The 10,000-nt window shown below is 38.9% G+C and overlaps 1 long non-coding RNA gene across 1 annotated transcript in view; it reads left to right on the top strand.

The window, feature by feature from the left end:
* Nucleotides 1-6,307: 6,307 nt before the first annotated feature.
* The window catches only part of LOC137982439 (uncharacterized), a 7,774-nt gene continuing 4,081 nt past the window's right edge, over nucleotides 6,308-10,000 (top strand). The window contains exons 1-2 of the long non-coding RNA XR_011118699.1: nucleotides 6,308-6,400; nucleotides 9,823-9,879. This is a non-coding gene — a long non-coding RNA (uncharacterized lncRNA). The remainder of the gene's footprint in view (nucleotides 6,401-9,822; nucleotides 9,880-10,000) is intronic.

The raw sequence follows: 10,000 nt of genomic DNA, 5'->3' as shown, positions 1-10,000 counted from the left end.
TTGTACTGATGGAATAAAACAACAACTTCTTAATATTTATTGTATATATAGCATAAGCTCTTAGAAGAAAAGGTGCATGGAATTGGAACAGTGTGTTAAGCTCTTTGGGTCAGTTTTATTACTGGTACTAGCTCTTACTATATAAAATCAATGCAATTCTGCCTTTAGGCAGCTAAGGATGATTTACCACGACAAAAAAAGAAATGTAATGGAATAGCAGAATACACAGAACATTAAAGGAAATAACAATGTGTTGCAATGCATGTTCTCTTTATCCCCAAATCCCCTGGGAGTGCCTCTTTGATGTTGATTCTCTTATCGGCATAATAGTAATTCACTGTAAAATTGCAAGACACAGCAAGTTCTTATTTGGGAGTGAGGGAAACGTTTTCTCCCACAGTACAAGAAACACAATTTTGACTACCCCTTCTTGCTCTTTTTGAACATGAATCAGCTTGTTTGCACCTTTCTGGCGACCTGCGGGAGGGCATGCCAAGCTCTAGAAGCTCTTCCTTAGTGAGCCTTCCGCTAAAAAAACTCTCTAAGTCTGGCTTTCCGGTGTTAGGGGCCGAGGTTTTTGTGCAAAAATTCATCAGCATCTTCCTTGCCGCTTATAAAGGGTGTCCCTTCGGGCAATGGTGAGTAAATGTTTTGTAGCGGTCAGTAGAGACCTTTAGCTACGGATTTTTTCTCTCAACCGCAAACCGCAAACTGCAGTTTGAGGTTAACCGTTTGCCGTCAGAGTTAAGGACGTTTCTAACCATTTAGCAAGATGTTCGCGCTCTCTTTCTCGAAAAACATGGAATTTTACTTGCTGCGGACGCCTTGTTTGTTTTTCCATTCAATGTCAATGTCGCTTAAAATGCCCGAAAACTCTTACATATTACATATTATACATATTAAATATTACATATTACATATTATATTACATATTATATCTTACATAGTTGATTTGATTTGATTTGCGTTAATTTGTTAATTTCAATTTACATTGTCCCCGATTAATGCTTTACGGCGCTAGAAGATTAGACACTTAAATAAAGTTCCTTTCCTTTATATGTCACCGCAAAACCCTAAAAGGTTATCATAAAAGGAGCTTAGATATGCGAGAACGAATTGGTGGCTTAAAGGTGGGGTCATTAAGTTTAATTTGTCTAAAAGCTCTGCCGTATTTCACTTACGGCTAGAGGAGATGCTTGCCGTAAAAACGTGAACCGCAAACGTCCAACGCGACGGCAAGGCCATAGTCACGTGACATCCTGAGGTTTGCGGATTGCGGTAAATCCGAAAAAAGCTGTAGCTAAAGGTCTCTACTAAAATGCAGACTCCACAACCGAAATGCACTGTTTCCGGTGAAAGCCAAATGATTGACAAGATAGCAAAGTTTTGACTGCCGCGCGCACTTCGGGCATGGTTCCGTATGCAAGGCTTGTCGGATAATTTGTGTCCATCCATGGTTCTCTTTCCTAATGCCGCATTTCTTTTATGTTTTTCAACAGTTTTAAGTGGTTATTGCATTGTTTCGTTCTACTTTTTGGGTATTTTGGGTGCCATGAAATTACATCATTCGGAGGCCCACGGTATGTTCAAACTGCGAAAACAAGGCGGAAAAACCTTTTAACTCAAGCCGAGCGTATCATCAGTTGACGACCTTGAAGCGCAATATTCATCTTCCTTTCGGAAGAACCTTCAAAACTTGCTTGTTTCCCGGCGTATTCAATGCTAGTGGGACGTCTCGAAAGAACATAACTTCGATAAACAATGTAAATTTTTCATATTCACTGTACTAGGTTTTTCTCAACCTGTAATCGACAGCTTTAGTCGCGCCCCGTCACTTAAGCGCCAGCCTCTCTGGCGCCCTGTTGCTTTAAAACACGCATTTTTGTTCCAAAAAAGTTGGTGAAAAACAAGGAAAATGAATTAAACAGGTTTCAAGTTTTCTTTATTGTAGTGTGGACTGCAATAGCTTGATGATGCCATCACCGTTTGCAAACAAAATTGTTTTACTGAAAAATTCAAATACATTCCTATTATACAAGAAATTGTAAGACCTTCCAATTACTTTACTGCAGAACTAATACTAAACAATTCTCCGCGCTTTTTATCAAGGTCATAAGTTTTACAATTCTCCTAATTCCGATGTTGTTACTGCCAGCTTCCCCCCTCCCCCTCCCCTCCTCCCTTGCCTGCGTATACTTTTAAGAAAAGAATTCAAGCTATTTATTTGTAAGAATTATTAAGTATAACGCAGTTGTTTATTGTTTCCTACGAAATTCATGTTTGTTGAAGATCTGAAGTGCAATCTGTCTACTTTTTGGCCTTTTATCTTATTTCGTCTCTTCCAGTTTTCGAATCTCTAATTATCTTAGTCGTTCGTTAGTTAGAATAGATCCATTCTAGGTCATGTTACTGAGAAGGTCTTGCCCAAGTTCGTTTCGACAGATAATGCGTCTCAAGTATAAAAACGAACAATGATTTGGGTGTTTTTCCAGATTTTCAGTCCTCTGTGACAGTTACACAAAATCGGATTGTTTCACATTTTTGGCATGACATGCGTTGACATCATTTTTGGGAGATGGGAAGATACGTCAACCCAAAATGAACGGTATTAGTTTTTCAATTTCTCGGAATAATTGCTTTCGTTTTTGGTTTTATACAACACTTCATTGAAATTCGTGTTATGCATAATCACTGTATAACAATATATCTACAATGTTAACTCATTTGTATGAATAGTGATTAATAAGCAAATTAAAACCCACAATAGGGTACTGTAAATAATCTTACCAATGTTCACGATCTCCGAGTTTCCCAGTAAGATTTTGCCAAACTGTATTAACTTTCTTTGCCCTCTCTGTTTCTGGAGTTCTTTTAAAAGGAAGCTATACCACTATTTCGTGATCTGTCAAAGTGCAGGAATGGTCCACCATGGGTGTCAGTAAAGAGGTGACTGGGTTGTGTCAACAATATCGATTTCTAATGTACAAAGAGTGACGAGATTTCATTCTCACGGCGCCGTAACATAGTGAAGTATTTGAATGATTGAAAAGAGATTGATTTGTTCCGTTCATTGCTTTAGTTTCGTGTTTTCAACTGTGAATAATTTACATTCCAGTCGAGTGTGACAAGTTTCGTAATCTTTGTCTTTGTCCTAACGAAAAGAAAACGATATTTTTTAAGTTTCACTGTTTTGCATTTTGTACGCTTGACTGTTTTAATTGCCTTCGATGATTCACACAGTGTTAAGCTATTTGATAAAGTAGACACATGTTTTTTCTCTGAGAGCGGAGAGCTTTAAAGGTAAGGAGAATTTTCTATGCTATTTCTTAGATCCTGCTTCGTTTTCGTGTGTTCTCGTGTGTTCATTTTGCATACTTATTGCGTTCGAGGTACGAGAACGCAACCCCTAATTTGTGTTGTAAGGGAAGTTTTTTCGAGATTGCATTTTCGTCGTCGACACACTTTTGCCTCGCTTTGAGGCGCTTAGTTACGTTTTGCCTCACTTTGACGAACTATCGCACGTGGTGATTTGTGCGTCGTCGGCATTCATTATTCTAGCGTTTGGTGAGGTGTGATAATTTTCCATCGTTCATCGTTGAAAAGAGCTGAAAGATTTCTGAAGGTCTGTCAACTGAAGTCGGTAAAATTTTACTTTGGATTAAGCATGGTTCGTCACTGTCCTTGGAAAATGTGTGCGACTCCTCGCGCTTGCATCAAACCGGTTTGTTTTGCTGGGCGGCCGTTGTGCCACAAAGTGAATCTACCGAGTTGTGTAGCTCGGCGGCCGTTCTGCCACAAAGTTAATCTACCGAGTTGTGTAGCTTGGCGGCCGTTCTGCCTCAAAGTAAATCAACTGAGTTGTGAAGCTTGGCGGCCGTTGTGCCACAAAGTAAATCTACCGAGATATGACGCTCGTCGGCGCCATTTCATCATGACTTGTGATATTTACGGCATTGAAATCAACAAACTGAATTTATTTTGTCCAAGCGTTCAGCACAGAAAAGTAATCTTAGGTCTTTAATACCACAAGCTGAAAAGACTTGCAAGTAATAGTTTCATTTTAGAGTAATTTTCAGTAGCTGTCTACTTGTAGAATTCCAAATAAATAGTTAATGATTACGCCTAACAAGTTGTCACGTTCATAGATGCAGTACAGTGGAATTAGATCGTTATATCGAGGTATCGTTATAACGAGACTCCCGATATAACGATATTGCCTTAAAATAACCAAAATATCTTTATATCGGGGTAAAATTAACATGTGCTTTTTTACTACTGTACATATTGTTTAATTAAACTTGTAATGAGTATCAAATGACTCACAATTTGCAAAGCATTAGACGTTATCAAGGTTACACAACAAAGTCTGTGGTATGAATCGTAAAAGGGAAACAAAACAAAACAAAACAAAACTTAAACATTTGAAGTTGTATCTGTGTACTGATGCTGTAATATCGTTATATCGGGGAAGATTTTACGCTCGGTACGCTAAGAACTCAGCGTTATATCGGGAATATCGTTATAGTGAAGATCGTTATATCGGGGTTCTGTCCCATACATTTTACTGTAACTTTTGCCGGGACATAGCATGTTTATCTTTTTACCGGGGATATCGTTATATCGAGGATCGTTGTATCGGGGTTCCACTGTAATAACATTTCCCTATCGCACGAACCATCCACCCTCCCCCTCAGTTGCTACCTGTGCCAAACCTGTACCGTCCTACAAACATCGAACGCACTCGCCTAAGCTTCGATTACCCCTAGTCTTATTTCAAAGATCAAAGAAATAACGACGTCTACTCCTCTAATTAACACCAGGTAAATGCTCAAACCATTTTTCATGACACCTTCGATTACAACACGCAGGCCTAAGCACTCGTTTAAAATTTTAGCTATTGAGCTATTTAGCTTTCACAACATGGACCATGGATATTCTAGAACTGTAAAACGTTTAGCGATTTTAGAAGCCCCAAAGAGATCGCTTGATATTCTAGAACTTTAGAGATTTTAGAGATTTTAGAACCCCCAAAAGACCTTTCATATTCTAGAGCTTTAGAAATTTTAGACTCACAACATGGACCATAGATATTCTACAACTTTAGAGATTTTAGAACCCCTCTTCAGGTCTAGCCATCACATCGCGTACTGATTTTAGAGGTTCTTGAAACTTTTAGCTATAGATTTCTAGACTTTAGAGACATGCCCTCAGTCTTTTTAAAATAACTCTAAAATAGAAGATAGCTATAGATGAGTTCTATCTTCTAATGACAATAGGTACACTAGAAGGAAACCTTTTAGTTGCAGTTACATTTTGGCATAGTCGTTCCAAGCAAAATGAAAATTGTTTGCTTTTCTCCAATATATAGCCAAAGCAACAATATTCAAAGTTGAAAATTTTATTCAGGAATCCCGTTTGCAAGCAGGGAGGGTTTTACTGAATTAACGTTGTAGTGGGTTCATTCCCGACCTATACTAAAGTTTTATAATCCACATCAAATTGAACGTATTTTCCTTTAATCGAGAAAAATCCGTGGAAAGGACGCCTTGCCTGAGAGTCTTTCTTCACTTAAAAAATATTCTGAATTGTCAGGAAACGGTGGAACCGTTGATTCTCTTGGATTTTCCCGACATATATAAAATATATCGTCAGAATCCTTTGTAATTGTGTTACTGGAACACGGAGAGTGCTTTTTCGCATCCTAAGGGCTGGCGGCAAGGTCTTTTATACCGTTCTTTAATTATTAACTTAACGCCCTTAGATGATGACATGATTTCGTGAAATCTCACGCCTCAAACGATTTGCGATGATAGATTAAAGGAATACAATGGGAATGAAATGTTGCAAGGAACTGGGCATCTAGCTGAGAAACCAGAGTTGACTCCGGCTTCTCAGCTGGATGCTCCAGCCGTTTTTTGGTTGTTTGGAGCGCGTGCGGCTCGTTATGGCATGATTCGTCCCCTGAGCAATTTACATGAAATTTACAAACAGAAATACTGTAAATTTCTTTAAAATATTTCCATGGAAATTTATTGGTGTGTTTTTTGCTCCATTTTAAAAATATTTTCAACACATGAATTCAAGCCAAGATGTTAATCCATTCAGCCGACCAAGCTCCACGAACGAATTTCCACTCAAACACTGTCACAGCAACCGAGACTCATGTTGACCTTGAAATTTCCTAAGTTATTTCCCTGGTAGCACCGTTAACTCAAAAGAGAATCTCGCTGGCATAGAAACGCACTATGCAGTCAAAGCATTGGTCAGTTTTGGACCCAGTCGGTAGTTTGCATTTTGTACCTAGTTTGCATTTTAAACCCAATCTGCTATCTGGAACCTGCAGTCTGTAGTCTGCATTCAAAGATCAAAGAAATAACGACGTCTCCTCCTCTAACACCAGGTACTAAATACTCAAACCAATTTTCATGACACCTTTGATTTCAACACGTAATCTTTAAACGTAGTACTACTTAACGTCTGGCATTTTTTCACTGTTTTGGATCAGTCGCTCTCTAAAATGCAGATCGCAATTTCTTTTTTGCTCCTTATCGGCTAAACTTCAGAATACCCGGCCACGATTGCGTGCTCCCGCAGTCCCGCAGGTCAATTTGCGATTTGGTTAACCACGCTTTTTATGAAATCGTCTGCAGAATATAGCACTCGTTTACTGATTAAGCCTAAGCGCTTGTTTTTGTGATTTGATCGAAGCACTCTTTTAATTAACATTTTAGCTTTCAATTTGCGGTTTGGTTAACTACACTTTTTATGAGATCGTCTGAAGAATATAGCACTCGTTTGCTGATTAAGCATAAGCGCTTGTTTCAGTGATTAGGGTTAAGGTTAGGGGTTAGGGTTATGACTTGTATTAATTTTATTCAACTGCGGGAAAGCGTAACTGCGGGAGCAGCAGTTTTACCCCCATTTCATATACTTGCTTTCTCCACTGCGGGAGTGCGGGACTGCCAGAGCAACAGTTTTACCCCCATTTCATATTCATCCTTTTTCCACTGCGGGACTGCGGGAGCAGTAGTTTTACCCGCATTTCATATTCATCCTTTTTCCACTGCGGGACTGCGAGACTGCGGGACCGGAGAAAGCAGTATCATGAACGTCAACAAATAGAAGTGTTTGGTGTGAAACTTACTGTTTCCTCTAAGATATATTTCCTATTCCCGTTATAAGTTGGAACGCAAACATGGCTATCCACTGTTTTCCCTTTTTCTGCATGTTGCGTACGGACAGTCACGTAAAGCACATAAATGTCAAAAAGCAGATTGCGATGGAATCTCCTTGTTAGCTCAATTTTGTGCTGCATACGTTTGCATAAAAATGTCTGTCTTGAAAAAACGTGGCGGCTGCTATTTAAACCTTGTTAATTTTCCACTGTTTGATCGACACGACAGTGATAAACGGAAGTTTTGATCGGAGAACAAATATCTCGTCCCATTGTAGTTGTATGAACATTGCGTGACCATAAAACATTTTAGGTGATAATAACTGAGACGAGTTTAAACCTTTTTTTTTTTTTAATTTGGAGGGGTCTGAGGTTTCGGGGTCTGAGTTTTCCTGACATCCCCGAGTACGTGTTGGAATTTGTCACCACAATGGCTTGAGAATCATGCCACAATTTTTCTTTCCCGAATCTCCATTTAAAATTCACGTGAGTGCAATTAATAAAGGGCCAGAAAACCGTTTAAAACATTTTGTGGTAATTTTTTTTGTCAACAAACTTGGGTTGTCGGCGAGCAGAATTCGAACGTAAGCCGTTGTGCTTTTGCTGTTATTTGTGCTTTTTCTAACTATTTTAAGACGAATTTAGGCTGGTATTTTCGATTCAAGTGTAATAAGACGGCAAAACAGTATTGATAATGTATTTATTTGTGATAACTTCGCGAATAGAGACTTTAATCGCGTCCTTTCGCCGGGCTACATCGACAACAATGTCCGTTACGCACAACCGAAATGCACTGAAAGGGCAAATGATTGACAGGATAGCAAAGCTTTGACTGCCGCGCGCACTGCGGGCGCGGGTTCTGTATGGAAGGCTTGTCGGATAATTTGTGTCCATCCATGGTTCTCTTTCCTTTTGCCGCATTTCTTTTATGTTTTTCAACAGTTTTAAGTGGTTATTGCATTGTTTCGTTCTACTTTTTGGGTATTTTGGGTGTCATGAAATTACATCATTCGGAGACCCAAGGTATGTTCAAACTGCGAAAACAAGGCGGAAAAACCTTTTAACTCAAGCCGAGCGTATCATCAGTTGTCGACCTTGAAGCGCAATATTCATCTTCCTTTCGGAAGAACCTTCAAAACTTGCTTGTTTCCCGGCGTATTCAATGCTAGTGGGACGTCTCGAAAGAACTTAACTTCGATAAACAATGTAAATTTTTCATATTCACTGTACTAGGTTTTTCTCAACCTGTAATCGACAACTTTAGTCGCGCCCCGTCACTTAAGCAACACAGCCTCCCTGGCGCCCTGTTGCTTTAAAACACGCATTTTTGTTCCAAAGCAGTTGGTGAAAAACAAGGAAAATGAATTATTTATTTATTTATTTATTTATTTTGTGATTCGCCCAAGGGCAGGTGATAATACAATAGGACTCTAGGTCCCCCATATAATATTAACACCCAAACCCAACCCCGGATGAGAAAGAAGACCTAACCCAAAGTACCCATTAAAAAAATTTAACAACTACAGATAGTCATAGGATTAACTCTTCGACTTTTAGGACAAACTAACTTATATGAACGTATATTGTCTCCGTCGAATACTGTTTTAAGGCTTTCAACGAAAAAATAATTTAGCTTATTTTTAAAAGAAGAGATGGAAGTCTGCAACTTAATGCTATCTGGTATGGCGTTCCATAAATTGGCTAGGCGATTGAAGAAGGAATCGCGAAACAGACAAGTTTGAAAGGCGGCGTATTTAGATAAATGCCTGAGCTGCCACGACGGGATTTGCTTTTGCTTTTGCAGTACTGTATGTAATTAAACAGGTCTCAAGTTTTGTTTATTGTAGTGTGGACTGCATTAGTTTGAGGATGCCATCACCGTTTGCAAACAAAATTGTTTTACTGAAAAATTCAAATACATTCCTGTTATACAAGAAATTGTAAGACCTTCCAATACTTTACTGCAGAACTAATAGTAAACAATTCTCCGCGCTTTTTATCAAGGTCATAAGTTTTACAATTCTTTTAATTCCGATGTTATTTCTGCCAGCTTCCCCCCCCCTCCCCCCTTGCCTATGTAAGAAAAGACTTCAAGCTATTTATTTGTAAGAATTATTAATGTATAACGCAGTTGTTTATTGTTACCTACGAAATTCATGTTTGTTGAAGATCTGAAGTGCAATCTGCCTACTTTTTGGCCGTTTATCTTATTTCATCTCTTCCAGTTTTCGAATCTCTAATTATCTTACAGTCGTTCGTTAGTTAGAATAGATCCATTCTAGGTCATGTTACTGAGAAGGTCTTGCCCAAGTTCGTTTAGACGGATAATGCTTCTCAAGTATAAAAACGAACAATGATTTGGGTGTTTTTCCAGATTTTCAGTCCTCTGTGACAGTTACAGTTTCGTGTCATGCATGATCACTGTATAACAACATTTCTGCAATGTTAACTCAGTTGTACGTATAGTGATTAAGCAAAGTAAAACCTACAATAGGATTTTGACTTCTTACACACTGCGCTATACAGATGGCGGTTTTACATGTAACTTACGCAAGGCGATTGTAAGACGTCTTCGATTACACAGATCGGAGTATAGAGGGCTTAAGATCACGTTTCACATAGACTAAATCGGGCTTTTCGTGTTTCAGGTGCTAAAAAACCGCATTTTCTCGTGGAACGGACAAACATTAGGTTATTTTACGGAGGTGAGGACAGGTTAATAACTGAGGCCTTAGACTTACCTCTTATCGCCACAAAACAGCCTTAAATGGCTTTCTTATGATACGTCCCGATCGTGTTCTCGGAGCCATAGAAAGAAAATTCAGT

The sequence above is a fragment of the Montipora foliosa genome, chromosome 13, assembly GCF_036669935.1.
Source record: "Montipora foliosa isolate CH-2021 chromosome 13, ASM3666993v2, whole genome shotgun sequence".
Classification (NCBI taxonomy): Eukaryota; Metazoa; Cnidaria; class Anthozoa; order Scleractinia; family Acroporidae; genus Montipora; species Montipora foliosa.
The sequence above is the reverse complement of the archived record's forward strand: the minus strand, read 5'-3'. Positions and strand labels throughout refer to the sequence as shown.